The 17,871-nt window shown below is 44.5% G+C and overlaps 1 protein-coding gene across 1 annotated transcript in view; it reads left to right on the top strand.

The window, feature by feature from the left end:
* Positions 1–17,871, top strand: part of GPC1 (glypican 1) — a 204,968-nt gene that overhangs the window by 156,482 nt on the left and 30,615 nt on the right. The window lies entirely within an intron of this gene.

Raw genomic sequence — 17,871 nt, 5'->3', positions numbered from 1 at the left:
TTGCCAAACTAGAAATATGTCGGTAAGAGTGTACCAGGTCCTGCCCAGCCTCCAAGGTTAGCTGCTAGGCTTGAAAAAGTAGTACCGCATAATTAAAAAAAATACTAATAATCACAAATACGTTCTGCTTTAATATTGCTATAGATTATTTCATTCTAAGGCAGTTCTTTAAGGAAACAGCTTTTGCTTTCTCATTTGTTGAGGATGAATTGGTACAGCAGTTCCCACAGCCATTTATTCAATAGATCTCTAATACATAAGTTGCAGCTATTTGGCTTCTCTCTCTTGTTCTGACTCATTTTAGCTTCTGGACGTGCAGCTCCATTCTGCCAATATTTTATGACCATTTTTTCTATTATTTTTTAACGTATTGTGCAAGTGGTTCTGTGAGCACTAGAACTAATGAAGTCTGTTTTCTAGGACTTTGTATTTCACGCACAATTGACTTCTATGTCAAAGAAAGTATAGGAATCCCAGCGAAGCTTTTCCTGAACTTGGTACTTCCACATCGACCGTCTCCTGCATGTGTTCTCTAGAAGTCAGTAAGCCCTGGTTTGTTTGGTTTTTTTCCATCTACTTGCATAGAGTTCCATGCGCACTGACGGGCCGCTGTGACACTGCCTCGTTTGAGAGAGCTGCAAACACACTGCACGCTGTCAGCTAGGTGAGACTGCACACCCAAAAGCCTTACCAAGAAGCACCAAAGCCTCTGTCACAAATTAACAGCTGCAAAGACCTCAGATGACTTCTTCCCCGTTATCAGCACCACAAAGCTGCAGTGGCTTGTTTCACTGTAGGACACTGGTTAAAGGAACTGAAGCAGGAGCAAGCATGCAAATGCCAGGGGTTTCCTGTCCCAAGCATTTATCGTGAAGAGCAGGGAGGTGGTCCCAGGTGCATAGCATGTCAATTTAATTAATTGAATGGGAGACTGAAGGCTGGGGGTGAGTTTCGTCTTGCCTCAGCTCGGGCGTCCAGTTGTCTAATCTAAGCAACTGCCTACGAGTCAGTGAAAAGTGGTGTCTGTGTGTTCCTGGTACAACTATCATCAGGTGGTGAAGGAGGACTTGGATAGATGGAGGTCACACAGAGCAATTCCTCTCTTGTTATGTGGGGGAGCAATTACGGCAAAAGATCAAGACAGCAATGTCAAATGCTTCGAAGGCTGAAAGTTTGGTTATCTGTTGTGTGAAATGGGGCGAGAGAGGTGGGTCTCTCGTCTTTGCCTTACTGATGGTGGCACACAAGTGCCACCCGTTCCTCATGGTCCTTACTCTTTCCTGTATGAAGAATCCAGTGCTGTAAGCTCTGGAGTGTAGCAGAAGGACACGGGCGATCCCTAAATGAAGTAATATTGCCCTTCACCTCCTTAACAAAGAGTTGAGCAGGTCTTCCTCCTTTAAAGACAGCAGAGCAGCATGAAAAGAAAGTTGCCAAGCATGTAGTTGAAATGGGAATAAAGTATGTAGGAAATCAGCTACCTAAGTTGTTGGTTACGTGCAGCAGTTAAATGGTGTTAAGTGGAGATTTCGGAACAGGCGCTGTGAGATCGTACCCCAATGAGGCGGTTGTTCCTCCTCCAGGGCCCCTCCAGCTGGCAGCTTCCACATCCACAGTGTTTCAGGGCTGGGAGCGGCTCTTCAGCTCCCTCAAACATTAGGGAAGAACTTTCCGTTTGCTTTGTCGTGTCTAAACTGGACAGAAGCGTACTTGGTGTCCTTTTGAAAAAACTTGCAGAGCTTAACCCAAAATTGCTTCACCCAGATGCAAATTGGCTTACTCAGACAAAATTCTCTGGGAAATATACCTCACTTGACCATGAGTATTTTGTCCTGAGCACACCAGAAATTTCTGTAACTGTTTTATAGTCAGCAAGTTAAAAGCAGACTTCAGCAGGAACAGCTGGGTGAGCCATTGATCTGAACCCAGATGGAGCATCCTAAGGGAATCAAAGGCAAATTGTCGTATCACTCCCTACCACAACAGGCGTGGAGAAGTCAATATGTAAGATGGGTTCTCCTTAATGAGAGTCCTAACAAGGGTACCACGCAGGTTGTCTTCTTGTCTGTTGCCTCTCCCCAGGGCTGACAATAAGCTGCATTTATTATTGTCGTTGCAGTGGTAGTATAAGACATCTCTGTAGGTTTACTTGGATTCATGTACATGCAGAGGAGATTTTCAGGTGTTACTCACCAGTGTGTTTGTAAAGAAAAGACTGTGTCACCTGGACGAGGTGTCTGTTAATGACTGAGGTGATAGCATGGTCTGCCTCACCCCGTCTGAGCTCGTGTTCAGAAAGCACGTCTGCACATCGTCATCTAGTGACGTACCACACAGCTTTTCATTAACAGGAGATACATAAATTACTATCCTAATTAAGTTAATCACTGAGCTTCTAGATTACTGAAGGTGCCTGGGGATACATTTGGGCTCAACAAGGTCGCAGGAGGGGATTTGCGTCAGGAAGAAGGTTCTGGTTCAGGGGCACAGTGCCAGGAGGGAGAGCTTGTCCAAGCCCCCAGTCCCAGCTCTAGGCTGTGGGGTGCACCGGTCCTGATGAGCCGAGCAGGACCCCGAGGTGGCCCTGGGGATCGTCAATGGATGGGATGATCTGCCGCACGTCGGTGGGTCTGTGTTCTGAGTCTAGCAAGCTGCTGCTTCACTTTCTTTTCCCAGAGAATAAAATTCACTTTGAATCTTACCTCAACCTTGACAGCATCCCAGGGTGATTAAGATAATAATAGCAATTAGTAAGGTGCACCCTTGCTCACAGAGGAAGAACCAAAGTTATCTTGTGTGCCTTCTTCTCCATGAATGGTTTGTGGTTGCTCTGCTACCCTCGATACCTTGTTCATTTTGTTTCATGTCCACCAAATGGACTTTCCTTTTTCTGATTTGCTCATCTTTTGAGTCTGTTTTAGTCTTCAGCATCCAGGACATTTTATAACAGGAGTGGGGTTTTCCATAACTTGTCCATTTGAAATAGTATTTCCTTTTGTCTGTTCTACATCTTCTGGTAGATCTGATTGTCCCCAAATGTTTGTGATAACGGAAAAAGGTGAATGACAGCTGCTTGTCAACATCTCTGTGCATCCTGATAAATGTATTCTAAATGCAGTTATTTATCTAGCTTTTTAATGAGGATTTCAATCTCAATTGACAGGAGAACATTTAAAAGAGATCAGAATTTACTACTCATGTCCAATATACTCGTGCAATGTACTTGGGATAAAATCTAACAGAAGAAAAAAAAGGAAGTTTGAAGTAGCTGAAGTAGGGTAAAGTGGAACAAGCACATGCATTTAACAAGCATCCATTTTTTCCATCCTTCAAACTTGGGCTTGAGCCAGAGATGCTTCAAAAGCAGCAGAAAACCCATCTCAGTCAAGAGTACAGTGCCAGCATCTCAGAGTAACCAAAGCCTTTTTTTAGTTGTTCTAAATGAATTTTTTAAATGGAGCACATGTAATTTCCTCTCTCTCTCTTTTTTTTTTTTTCTTTTTTTTCCCCTCTAAGCATAGCTGCAGAGTGTGGTTAGCATTCCGGTTCTCAGCTAATATTTTCCTTAACGTGCATTTTTGATCTCCATTCTGTAAGCATGATGACAGCCCATGGCGGATGCAGATGTTTTCAGTCATTGATGTATCCATCTGATAGTCCTGAGAGGCACAAGGCACCCAAGCAGGTTGTCTTCCAAGGATTTGTAATGCTTGCACATTCTAAGGTGATTTATGTTTGAATCATATAAATTATAAATACATGTACTACACGTACATCTTAAAATGGAATTGGTGAGGATGGGCGACGAGAGAAATTTCTCAACTCCTTGTGGATTCTTGCCCAAGTCTTCAAAATTGCGTTTCCTCCAGATGACGTCGTGATGGGGTTTATGTGTCTACGAATACTGTGGAGGTGACTGCTGGTCTGTAAGTCAGGCCTGGCTGAGGGAAGCACACTTGATCTGGAGGGATGGAACATCCCAAGCAGAAATTGGTTTCTGCTTTGCTTTCCTTTGGCCCTTAAATAAGGACGATATTTTGTTCATGGTGATTCAGGTTTGCAGCGCTCACACAGAGTGAAGATGCCACATGGACCAGTGAAAAAGCTGGTGTCTCTTGTCTGTCCTGTTCATATGGACGGAAGGCAGGGGATGCAGAAGTGTATGTATAGATTGCTGCTGCATCAGGCACCATGGTCAGTTGTAGCCTATGTGTCTGTCCACAGAGATTTAGCTGAACTGTTGGACTGGGACCATAGCCATAGTTAGGATTGAACAGCAGCTTCCTCCATCATACAATTTTCCACAGCAAATAGATTTTGTGGCAGATTTTCCATGCTGGTCACAGTCATGATGTGATTTTACTTTAAAGACTTATACACAAGTAGTAAATCAAAACAGTAATATGTATCATGTGTGTATAGTCCACAAACAAACAAAAATATGGTTTATACCCATTTACGCCCATTAGAAAATATATTCAAACATAATTGAAAAAAGGCCTAAATATTGGACAAGGTCTTTTACTTTCATGAATCTCAATGAAATGCAGTGAAATCAGCCAGTAGTAGCTCAATAGTAGTACAGTTATCTTTACAACTTAAGTGTCCATAGCTTGTGGTGTCTCAGTATTTTGAACTGATCTTTATAAGGCTTTCAACACCAAGTCAAGGCTTAGGACACTTGAGCTATTGCACCTCCTGGTCTGGTGCCACATTTTCATCTGTCCCATCTATCGATCCAGAGGAGATGACAGAGCTGGATAAAGTCTTTCTAATTGTTTGGTTTTCTGTGATCTAACATTTGCTGAGTGATCAACCACATCTCCTTGGCTAGAGCCAGCACTGCCTGGGGGTTGCAGGTGGGCTCCAGCCATGCAAGGCTCCCGAGCTCCAGCAGAGAATCCAGTGGTTTTATCTCAGCATGGCTACAGGCCAGCATATGCTTAGCAGCCTTCAAAAAAAAAAAAAACCAAACAACACAGACACTTTTTTTCCCAAAGAGTAGGTAAGTTAAGCTTAAATCTCTCTTTAGGACTGCTTTGTAAGTGATTTTGTGTTTTAAAATAGAAGTGGTTGAATGATGCTCAGGATTTTTGAAAATCAAGCTCTAAGTTTTTATCATTGGAGAAGGTGAAAAGTTAGCGGTGTTTAACAAAACAGGTGCCATCAGGTGGGAGGGAAACAAAAATCTGCTGCTGGATTCATTATTGTAATATCTGCCAGGGAACGTGAATTCCTTTTCCTTAACAGTTGATAAAATTAGCTTGTTTTGGAGCAGGCATGTAAAATTTGGAAAGGGGACAAGGTTCTCCGTCCTCTAGGGACAAAAGTACCATGTAGCTGTACCTATTAATACTATATATCTCCATGCATTGAAGGACTGAGGGAGAGCTATGTTACCCACCATCCTTCTGACTTTTCCTAATTTCTGAAAATGTGTCGTAATGTCTTAGGGTAGCTGCATATCATACATGCATATCATACAGCTATATTTCAGCTATGTTAAAGTAGCAATTAATATTGATTTGCCTGTTATTTGAATAACAGACATGCATATTATTGTATATGTGTACAACTTGAGCACTTCCAGCTGTCAGATACACACACATGTTGCATACTTCTGGTTGCCTGTTCACAGCAGCTGTCTTCTCTACCTTTACCTATTTCTCCTTTTCATGCTGGTTCCATGGATGGGAACGTCATAAGCTAATTATTTTTACAAAGAGAAACGTTCCTTTTCGATGGCATTGAAAGAGAGAAAACTGGGCAGTAAGAGCTTTATACAGACAGATAAACTCCTGCAATAATAACAGGGGAATTTTGCCTGTCTAGAATATTATCCACACAGCTGGTAATTTCTCTCCTTGCTCCTTTGGGAAAGCCCATGTGTCACATACTCAGGATACTTAGATATCCAAGGACTGTGTGTATTAGATACTCTATAATGACAAAATGCAGTGGCAAGCATAGATTCAAATGATCTAATTAACGCAACAATAAATAGTTTGTCTAGAGGCCGTTTTGCGTGGAGGGTAAAGCTAATGAAAAAGATAAAAAGCCAAAGTCACTTGTGTGCCACTTCCACAGTATGAAGCCTACAGGTTTTAGAACTTAAACAAGGAGTTTTGATATTGAAAAACAAGCAGTGAGGATGCTTGAGTGTGTAAGTCCCTCTTGAATGTGTCACAGATAGACACAGGGCATGGAGTTTTTTTCTTCTACTTTTTTACAGGGACAATGAAATGCATTTAATTTTAAAGAGAGAATCATTCGCTGATGTTTTTCTGAATTTAAATATTACTGCAAAAAGCCTTAGTGGCAAAGTGGTTCGAGATGATGGTATATTTTTTTAAGTAAGGAAGAAGGTAGATGTATATCAAAAGTTATAAAGCCTTAGTTGTTTTCAACCTTAAGCAGCGTAGACTCGAGGCGGGAGACAGAGGCTGAGATGTCGTGCTTGGGCAGGTTACTGCGGGAAGTGGCAGCTGCCGGGCACTGGCTGAAAGAAACGGCAAGTCCAACTCAGCCTCGGTGAGGCCGATCGGGAAGGTGTCGTCAGAAATGTGACAACGTGCACGGGCATCTCCTGAGCGGTTCCATTCTCTGGTTCATGCCGCGTCTCTGCAGTTTGTCACCAGCCCGGTACATGGGCGTGCAGCCCGGGCGTCGGGAGGTACCTTGGCTGTCTCCCTTTTTCTGCAACAGGGAGGGCACATTTCTGTGTAACCAGCTGTTTATTTCAGCCGGAGGAAAGGAACACGTTTCCTTCTGGAGTGAAAAATACCTCTGCTGTATAGGTATCTACTTCACGTTTATCCAGGATGTATATCGCACCTTTTAAAACTGCCAGCAATCCTCAATATTGTAAGATTAGGGTTTTTTACCGTTAGAGAAACGAAGCCCTTCAGGTCTTACTGAACAAACCTGGAAAGGAACAGGCAGTATTAGCAATTACTTTTACCACCTTTCATGCTCCTTTCAGTGATAGCTATGATGCTTGTTCGTTTACCTTTAAATGCAGGCTTTCTTAGAGGAAAAAAATGAGTGGAATTCATCTTGCAAAATTTCATTTATCCAAAAGTTCAGCCTACTCTAACTTAGTTATCCCAGCTCCTACTACAGCCCACAGAGAGAGATGAGCAGCTCTAAAGAAGAGCTCAGCTCATGGTAGAGAGGGGAGTGCCTTTTCTTCCCTAAGTGAGAACTAAGTTGCCAGATCAGACTTGACTCTTGTTTGATGAATCCCACCCACACGCCTTCCCAGTCCTTATCTCGCAGAGAGGTTGCAGTGAAATCTGTTTGATAAGAGCCTGCTGGGGCAATACTTGCAGTTCATCATTTGCTGCAAGTCTGTAGTTGTAGCACAGATATATTTAGAAGGAGCTGTGATTAAAATCCCTTGCCAGCTCAGATCCCAGGAGCACACGTGGGGAAAATAATCTTAAGATTCACATCTCTTGTATTTGCTTATCCCACCCTGGGTGCAAACAGACCGAATGTGGTCTGGAAGGGCTTTCAGCCTGCAGCAGGACCTTGCAGTACAGCTCTTTGTTCTGCATCAGGGAGGCTGGATGGAGCAGGAGGCTCCTCAGGGTGGAGCATGGGACCTCGGACTACGAGAGTTTTCTCAGCTTCATACACGGACAAAAGGAGCCTGCGCTGAGCAGGAAAAGGGTAATGGCAAAGAAAATGAAAGAACACTGTTGCTTTTTATAGATCAGATTCTTCAGCTTAGCAAAGACATGGAGGTATGATAGAGGTCTGTGAAACAGAGATGGCACATAAGGAGTATACTGTATTTCTTGCACTAGAAGATTTATGGCTGATGTACTGTAGAGATTAAAACCAGTGGAGGGAAGTACTTTTCCCCAGAAAATATAACTAAATGTGGGGCACATTGCAGGAGCCCAATAGCATACCTAAGCTCAAAAAGGGTCTGACAAGTCTGCAGAAGCTGGTGACCATCACTGACTCTTAAACATTGAAGCTCGGCCAGGAAACCTTTCAGTGGATGGGTCTTGAGGGGTAAGATCATCCCTCATCCTGTTGTTAGTGCCCTTCCTAAGTACACAGGATTGCCTCTAGGATTGCAAGCTTGCCTGTAACTCTAGATTTTATTGCATTGGTATCACCCAGTATAGCCTTGTATGTAAATATTCAGAGTATCCCGAAAAGACGCATGTTTCTGTGGCTTGTTGCACCATGTTGGATTATAGGCTTCAATCAAAAAAGGTTTTGAGAGATGTACTGACAAAAGGGTTGAAATCTGATGGAATCCCAAGTTTGAGAAAACCATGTGAAAAATCTAGCAGCTTTTCTCTCAGTCTCACACACAGACACAGAGCCACAGTCGCATGGAACTTTTGAATATTTCCAGCCGCACGTGTGCAAGGGGCCACCTGCCTGCACGCACCACTGGGGGCCGTTGAGCTTCTCGTTGTGCACACAGACCTCGGCACACCTTGACAGCTGCCTCCTGCTCGGTCATCCCAACCTTCGGAGCATGGCCACGCACCCGGCACCAGTGTCCTTCCACACGTGCAGCCCTGAGCTCCCCTCCTCCTGCCCGCGTGTTGCGCTGCCGCGAGCTTCCCAACATGGGCATCTCAAGCCTAAACAATAGAGGAGCTACCAGGCAAAGAGCTTGCATGTCAGCTGTGTTACATTTTATGGCATTTAATATTCTGGGCTCTGCGAGGGCATTGTGTGGCGCCCAGAATCGCGTTTCAAGCAGGTGTGTGCCACTTGCTCCTGCTCCCTCCTTGCTGCTTTCCTGCTAGGCAGAAGGGAATGCCACAGCGGGCTCGGCTGCTCCAGCGTGGCCCCTGGTAACGCTGCAGCATATGCACAGGCTTTGCTTATACATCCTGCCAGTCATACAGAATATTTAGTCTTCTTTGCCCACCAAGCGACTCTTGTATTTGCAAAGTTGTTATATGAACTTGAACTCAGGGGTGTCTTTGCACAGATCTGTTTCTGAGGGACATTAGGAAAGTAATGCTGAGTGCATCAGGATCATGAAGGCCTGTGTGGTTCCTTCACTATCCACGTTTTGGAGAGAGCTGGGGCTGGAGAGTGTCTCGCTTGCTGCACTCATGATACCCAGGCTTGTTGCTGTCACCTTGGGTGTCTTTCCTTGGGCCCCCAGTAGTTGTATGGTGCTCACCAGGAGGACAAAGCAGAATATGCAGCTTCCCGCTGTTCCTTGAGTGAGTGATGGTCACCTCTTCCCTCTGGGCAACTTTCCTGGCAGGAAACGTTCTTCACTCCCTTAGTTTGATAGCTGGATCCAGTCCTGCTTGCCTTAGGTAAAAGCGAACTATCTTGGAAAATGGTAGAAACAGAAGAGGGGGATACATGCAGGAAAAAAAAAAAAAAAGAGATGCAAATGATCACATCTCTCTGCCATTCAACACAGTGTCAAATAGTCACAACGCTTGTATTATAAAGTATGAAAATGTTACCCAATTCCTGGCAGAAAAAGTGCACTTTCTTTGGAGTGACAGGAGGTGCTTCTACTGGGGCTCTCACTAGCAGAGTTGCGTTCCAAAACAGACTTTCATGCAACAGCAACTTTCTTTTGCAGGGAAAAGTTTTTGTTTTCTCAAAAAGCTCCTTTATTCCCTAACAAAAGAAAGAAGCCATCTGCTGTATATCCCAGTCTTAAATCAGTTTAAGGTAGGCCATATTTTGCTCTTACCAAAGCCAGCTATTGTAGAGATTAGGTCAAATCCTTATATAACTGCCTGCTTTCACTTTTGCTCATGGTGTGTCTGTTCTATCAATTAATCTCATCTCAGGAGACTTCAAAAGCATTTGCATCTGTGCCTTGAGTAGTTAATTAAGCTGAAGAAGATGGAAATTAGTAAAGGAATTATCAGGTGAACTAGCCAAGGGGGAGGTAGCAATAAGTTGTGTTGCAAGAAGATCTCCTAGGCTGGAGGGAAGTCCCCGTTGTGGTTCTCAAAGACAGGCCTAGAACCCAGCCTGGTGAACAGTCCTGTTAAAGACTGGGACAAATGGTAAGAAATGTGTTCATGAGATTAATTGATGACACAGTGCTGGGAAAAGTTGTCACTGTTGAAGAGGATAGTGGATAACCATGATGACCCAAATAATAGAAATAGGGTTAAATTCAGTATTCCAGAGTGAGGCATATGGCTGGGGTCTAATTGGTTGGAAATAGCAAAGGGGAGAGTTGGGGACGTACCAGTTGGTGGCAGAAAGTCTGTGAAATGCTGATGTGATGCATTCCTAGAAAACTTAAGTGCAGTCCTTGCTGTATTCACAGTGTTATTTCCAGTGAGGAAAAGGAGATGTTCTTTGTAGTTCTCACCACTCGCAGTTAAGAAAAGTTAATACCAACCAGATGAGGTGAAGGGAAGAGTTAGTGGAACGATGAGAGGACTGGATAATCTTTCAGGTGTGAAGAGGGGAAGGCACCTTTGCTTGTGCAGCAAGGCAGCATGGATGCTGAGAAAATATGGGACTTTGTGTGTAAATGTCTCAGAGGCTGAACACCAGGAAGCAAAAACAACTGTTGAAACTAAAGGATTGCATTGGCAAAGAGCAAGTGGATAAAGAATGAACTTAGACCAGAAGATTAAGAAAAGGAGTCCACCCATCTGACAACATGTTCTGGACCAGCCTGTCAGTAGGAGCAGGGGGGACAGAATGTCTCGCTGCTCTTGTGCTGGGAACTGAGCAGGTTTAGAAGAGGTTCAGAGGGTGAGGAATCATCAGATGATTGTGTGGCAGAGCTGGCACTTGTCGCACTGGCCCACAACATCTCTTCACTGCTGTGTTCCTACTCTGTTCTCGGCCCCCCTCCAGGATGCAGTGTGCAGAGGAGAAATCAGATAAAGGTATTTTGTTTCCCATTAAATGCAAAGTGGCTCTTTGGAGAGAATCCTAATAGTTTGGAAGTTACACTGCCTAAAAGCATCATAATTCTTGCCTCCTGGCACGTGTGCTCACCCTGTTCATCCTTTGGCTTCTAGGTAGAAGCTAATTTTATCTCAATTTGTTTGGGATTTTTTGCAATCTGAGTCTTGGTTTCTCATGATTCCTCCTTGTGGGTCTCAGCCGCCAGACAGGGATGCATAACGTGGGACAGACATTGAGGAGGAGAGTGATCCAGAATACACAGGGAAGGGACTGTGTTCTCCAGGGTGGAATGGAACTGAGGAAATAGCTACACAGGAGCAGCTGTTTCACAGGAGTGGGAAACTGTGAGGAGAGAGGTATCTCCCAAAGAAAATGCCATCAGGATTGCTAAAAGCAGGGCTGTTTGCACTTGGTGCCTAAGCCACTTAGTCTCACCGTGGTTATTTTCCGTGTCGTCACCCAGCTACGTACAAATCGGAGCAATATCACTGCTGTTGTATGGATATCAGCTCTTCAGCAGAGGCATGGGTAGTACTTAAATTAATAACGAGTAATAACAATTTTATAAATAAAACATCATCGTACTTGCTGAAGTCAATAAAATAGACGTGAATGCATTAGATTTCCATTTTAATGGCTTAAATCTGTTGCTGTATTATTCTCTTCTAATAGTAGTTTGACTGCAAGGACAGCATTAAAACCAACTGGAGAAGCAAGTTGGTATTGCGATGTGCACCAGTGTATTAATTGGGAACTCAGCCCAGGAAAACGCTGTGCCTCACACCAACAGGGCTGGCCCTGAGAGGGAGCTGTGCTCTAGTAGACGTCCCCATACTCGCCCTTTCCTTGCTTTTACCGCTGTCCAGGACACCAGAGAGTCAGCTTATTTTTCTCTCCTGTTCCTAGTTCAGTCTTCTTGAAACACACCAGCAGTGCTGTTGGTGAGCACATTTCACTCGGCCTCCCTTCAGAGCTGCAGAGACATTGCGTGGCCCTGGCCCTGGGTGAATTCCGCCACAGACTCGTGTGCTTGCTCGAACTTGAGAAATTATGATACAGTATTTGATAGTTCTTCCTCCTCACATTTTTGCCCCCACCTCTGGCTGTTCTGGCAGTTCATGGCTGCACTGCGACACCCCCAGATCACAAGCCCGGCTTGCTGTGCAGAGCTGTCCCGCTGGCAGGAGAGTTTTCCTCTTGCCCTGATGCTGAAAAGCTTCCGTAGCATTTGCACAAGAACAAGACTTCTGTAGGTACAGAGCACTGCTGCACTGCATGGTTGCAGTATAAGTCATAAGGAGTTCCTGCAGGGACGGCCCAAAGCTTTTGGAAGCATAAGCAGAATTGAATTTCGCTGTCTCGGGCTGGAGCAGTCTCCTCTAGTATTAAGAACGCAAGAATTAGCAGAGAGCTTTGGAGCTGGCAGGTGGAGGCAGGGCAGAGCCCTGGTGCTGCGTCTGCTGCTCCTCCAAGGAAAAGCAAAAGGTTGGAGGTATCGCCTGCCGTGGGCTTTCTTCCTGCTGGAGTCCTGCACCCCGATGCTTTTCCCTGCCTCTTATGTCGGAATTCCAGATGTAGGTGGATGTGGTTGCCTAGAGTCTTCAACAAATCCAATCATCCAACGCTAAACCTGCCTTTAGGAACAGATTTATTCTTAAAGCCTGATTTTGGAACTAATGGCATCGTCTGAGCAGTGTGTTTTCCCCTCTCATCTCCTCCAATCTGGTACTAATCTTTTTCCAGTTGTGCTTAAGACTTTTTGTATTGCAGTTTTCTGCTTGAGGCTTTAATAATATTCAGATCGAAAGTAATTCAGTCACCTTTCTCCAATTCTCGTGTTTCTTCTAGTATGCCTCTAAAAGTTGATGGCTTTTGAAGAAAGCCAGGTCTGCTGCGTGCCCAAGAGCATTTGGATGCTCTTCCTTCAGTGACTTCTTAATTCCCCCCCTGCGTCCATTCCCACTCCATCACAACATTAGATGAAGATAGCCCAGTGTGTTCCAGATGTTGAGTGATCAAATGGTATCAGAGAGCTTGAATAAACAACTTGGTGATGGGGGGCTGAGGAAGGGGGAACTCAAAACTTTCCATCTTCAGAGAGAAACTGCCAATCCCTGCCTTGCTGTTCACAGCTTCCCCATTTGAATCCAGAGTTGTGAAAATGTGGAAACTGTGAAAATATGAGCTGCGAACACTGGGAAGCTGTGAAGTGGAGGAATAGGTGGGGATTTACAATCTCTCTTGAATGCAAAGATTACGGATACTGGTTGAAAACTTAATTCTCTGATAAGTAATTTTTTTGTCACTGCAACAGCAAGAGGAACAGCAGCCAAGGTTGCAGAATTGTCTCAGCTGTAAAAACCTTTCATTTCTTTGCTCATAACTTTCTGGCATTTTTGTATTTGAGGCAAAAGGCAAATTTCGTTTGAGCAAAACTGGTTGTCTTGTTTCTGAGTCTGGAACTGAAAGACAAAAATATTAATTAAAAAACACTGTCATTTTGTGGTTTTATTTTTTTCTTTTGAAGGCTTTTGCAGCAAGAGTGTGGAAGGTGGTGTTTCATGTGGGAACAGCTTCGACTGAGGAGCTGTGCCTTTCATTGGCCCAGGGAAAATGGAGTTTGATTTGACTGAGTTACGGGTGTTAGAAAATCACCTGCTAGGCTTCGCAGTGTTGTGAAGCCCTTAGCAGGCAGCGCTGGACAAGGACTCACCTGTTGGGTGACTCTTCGAGAAAAGTTTTTGAACGCAGGGAAGCCCAGTTGTAGATTTAGCGGGTGACTCGCAGGAAGGTGTCTCTGGCTAGGACACCTCTGTGGTAAAATTTCTGAGGCTGGCAGAAGCTGGGAACATCCGTGGTTTTCCAGCGTAAGTCCAGAAAATACATAACTGCGTTCTTGTGCCCCGGAGTGGAGACAAATGCATCATTTCAGAGGGAAGCTGGCCCTGGTTGGAGCCACCTCGGGGGTTGGTGCACCTGCCCCTGGGGATGGGAGTGCAGCAGCGGCTCCTGGAGCAAGCGAGGGCTTCAGAGCTCCAGCCCTTTCCTTCCACCGCTGCCTTTCCCAAGGATAATGAAGTCACATTCTAGAGCGCACAAATGCAGACATAGGTTGAGCCTGTTGCTGCTGTCCCGGAGAACGTGGTGTTAGCAGAGCTCAGGGGCCTTGGGGATGTGACCTGGATGGAGCTGCCTCCATCTGCTCAGTCTCGGGTGAGTTAATCACCCCAATGCTCCTTTGGGGAGCCTGGACAGACCCAGCAGTGATGGACCAAGTGAGAGTTAATAAATGCAAAATGGAACCACTGGGGGTTTATTTTTAATTTCTTATAGAAATAGCAGGACAGCTGTATTGTTAGAGGTTTCCAACCACCCAGGTTACCTAAGGGTCCCCCACCCACCGTGGCTACAGATAATGTGGTGTTTGCTCTAGAATAGAGACTTGCTTCTCCCTGAAATCAAGGAGGACAGTTGCCTGGACTGTAGTTCAGCAAGTTGTTTAATCCCGAGGCCCTGCACATCCTTAATCTATGATACATGTCTAGATATGTTAAAAGGTTTGATATTAGTGAGCAGGGAGTGTCAAGGAGAAGATGCGGTGTTAATTGGAGATACTGGTGCTAAGTGTAGGAGCAGTGCAGGCTGGGATCGTAAGGACCAGGACAGGTAGCGTGAGTTTCTGGGCATCCCTCTTGACAAATCTCACTTCTTAGTTCCTTCTAATGCTGTAAAATGGGCATTTAAATTCTCTGCCAGGTCAGCTATTCATCACAAACACGTAAGACTTAATTGCAAGTTAATTTTCCCTAGATAATGTATATTTTTTTCTCAGTGTGTGAAATCTAGAAGAACTTTCTGAGAACCAGCTACAAATGAGTTGACTGTAATTAGTGTTCTGTCACTTAGGTAAGAAGTAACAGTTCATCAACTCTTAATTAGCTTGGACTTTTTTGAGAGCACTTTCCAGTTTTTTGACAGAAAGATATACATCTTGTTTCTCCCGTAGTAATACAAAGAAAATCATTTTACCTTGAATTGACAAATTGGGCTGCGTTTGTTTGTGTTTTCTTCTGCCAAGCTGCATGCCGTACCTGGATTGCTGAGCAATTTGTTCAGTTAGTGTCACTTGTCACAGAGAAAAAAGCACTGATTATACAAGAAAGAGAGTCTGAGCTCTGTTTAATTAACTTGTGAATGGGTAACCAGCGGTGCTTGGACTGATACATTAAGATACGGAGCAGCTTTTAGATCTCTGATCAGCATCAGAGAAACTTTGTATTTTGTGCCTGTTGTAGGTGAATGCGATTTCTATTTGTTGTACGGGTAGGGAGGCTGCGGCAGCAGGAAAATGAAGCTACCTCAGATTAGTCAGACCCAAACCAGAGTCCTGCCAGGAGTGGCCAAAATTTCCTAGAAGTGGGTGCACACGACTGTGATGCTGGGCGCAGAGCCATGGCTGTGAGAGGGGGTGCCTGGGCGCTTTGCAGAAGCAGAGCAGTCTGCGTAGGGGCCGGTAAATCAGGGCTACCAGGACGGGTGCTGTCTCTGTGCCAGTAACGCTTGCAAAGTTTTAATTACATAGAATCATGGAATCGTTTTGGTTGGAAGAGACCCTTATAGAGCGAGTCCAACCATAACCTAAGTCTAGCACTAAACCGTGTCCCTAAGAGCCTCATCTACACATCTTTTAAAACCCCTCCAGGGATGGTGACTCCACCGCTTCGCTGGGCCGCCGGTTCCAATGCTTCACAAGCCTTTCCGTGAAGAAATGTTTCCTAATATTGTACATAGTGTACAATTACTCAGTGTAGATGAGGAAGGAAAGCTCTCACCTGCGTTAGCACCCTGCAGATCATAGAGATAATTTTGTTGCAACAAAAAATTGCCGTGTGCCACTGTCTTTGGGACTAGCGATGGCTGGGCTGTTTGAGTGGGGGGAGATGCGGACTGAAACGGGGCCCTTGGCCGGGGTGAGAGGCCCCAGGCTTTGCAAAAAGCTTGTCCTGCCCTGGCAGAGTCCCCTGGGGCAGCTGGGACCCGGCCAGCGGGGCCATGGGGACAGGGCAGGGGCCAAATCGCCCTTTGTCTTCAGGTTCACAAGGAGAGGCTTCGATAAGCTCTGTTTGCATGTGCTGCAGGTGTTTTTTCTTATGAAACTAAGATCCTTTAGCAAAGCATTATACTTTTTAATGGGATCGGCTTTTGATTTTTTTCGTGTCAGGAACCCACCATCAGAAAGTCATTTAATAGGTGGCTTAGGTGCCTTTAACAGCCATCTGGCAACATATTCGCACAGGTGTCTGTAGGAAGAAATGGGGATTTAACACAGAAGATGGACAAACACATGCGGATCATCGCTTTAGAGATGGAGGGATCCCAGTACACACGTTTGGAGATACAAACTGCCAGCCAGGTCAGGTTGCGTAAGAATAAATTTCTTCCAAAAGTACACTTGAAAACCGCAGGTTTTATTCAACATTTTAAATAACGTGGTTTTATTTTCTGCATGAGTGATTAAACCAAACTTCTGCTAAGACCTAGTTTACTCACGATCTTTTAAAAGCACTTAAGTTTTAGACTATTAAGCAGTGCATGATTGTGGCTGGAGGAAGCCAGGCTATTAATGGTCGTTAGGAGTTTGTTAAAATACTACAAGAAGTTTCAGTTTTAGCAGCCAGTGGTGCAGATGTAGAGGGTATTTTCATTTGCTTGATCTCCTAGGTGAGTTTTGGCTTCATTCAAATCTGAGAAGCCAATGAGAGGTTTTTAACGTAGAAAAGCGTGTACGGCCCTTCCAGACTGTGAATATAAACAAGACCCATGGAAATGAGCTTTACTAGTTCTAAAATTTTAGAGGTGTTTAATTGTAGTCAGTGCCAATCCCTAAAAAAATACTTTGTTTTATAAAGCGTTGTACATGCACTATGCATTTTTCAGAAGCTTTTCTTTCTTTTCTTATATGCCTAGCACAGTGAAGTTAATTTATATACCTAAATACATGCTGTTTGATTTTAATTGAATAACGGTTTCCCTCCAACTAGAGCTTATCATGCATCACCAAAAAACATAATAGTAATTTAGATTTAAAGAATAGTATAATCAGGTTTGCTTCAAAAAGGCCCTAAAAAGTATAAATGTTATTGAAATGAAAATTATTATTTAAATAATTTTGCCTCTCACTGACTTCAATGATGATTAAAGTTGCTTATGTAAATCAATAAATTGAATCAGGCGGGTCCTGGGATGAGTTCCCTACTGTAGTCTTGAAGAGCCCGAAGGTGACTGGCACTTGAGAGGGTGGAAATACCTAAAGATGTCGGTAAGGGGGAAGTTAAATCGATCATCTTCATCCTGCTGTATGTCGCAAGAATCGCATTTCTGTCACTTGTGTGACCACTGAACCTGGGGTGTAAAACCATTTATTAATAGTTGTTTATACCTAAACAAAAGCAGGCTGCGAATCCAAATAAGCAAATGGGGTGAGAACCTCAAACACGATGATGCTGGCCTCAGTTCGAAAGCACTTGAGCGCAACCCTGTATTTAAATAAATAAAAAGACGTTCCTATCGCAGCGTTTGGCACTCTGGCACAGGCTGTACGGGCTGTGCCTCAGAGCCAGGGTGGCTGCGTGACTGGGGCTGATGGGGACATCTCTGAGAAGAGTTGGCACCATCGCTGGTGGCAGCTCTGCTCCGTCTCACCGGGGATTTGCAAATAACACATCAGAAAATAAGCAGCGAAGCAGGAAAGAAAGGTGGCTCAGACAAGCTGCAGTGATCTCTCCAAAGACAACTTCAAGTTGTGCAGTGGATGATGGTGAATTTGGGTTGGTGGGGATGACAGCTAGTCAGAGTGAAGCCACGTCATCTTCGAGTACACGTGCTGCCCCAAAGAAGAGCTCGTGTCTGCAGAGACCTTGTTCTAGATGGCTGTGCTTTGTGATTCAGGCATGTGTGCTGTGCGACAGTAAGAGCAGGCGATGC

This window comes from Caloenas nicobarica, chromosome 8 (assembly GCF_036013445.1).
Source record: "Caloenas nicobarica isolate bCalNic1 chromosome 8, bCalNic1.hap1, whole genome shotgun sequence".
NCBI classification, from domain to species: domain Eukaryota; kingdom Metazoa; phylum Chordata; class Aves; order Columbiformes; family Columbidae; genus Caloenas; species Caloenas nicobarica.
This window is presented reverse-complemented; position numbering and strand designations above follow the sequence as displayed.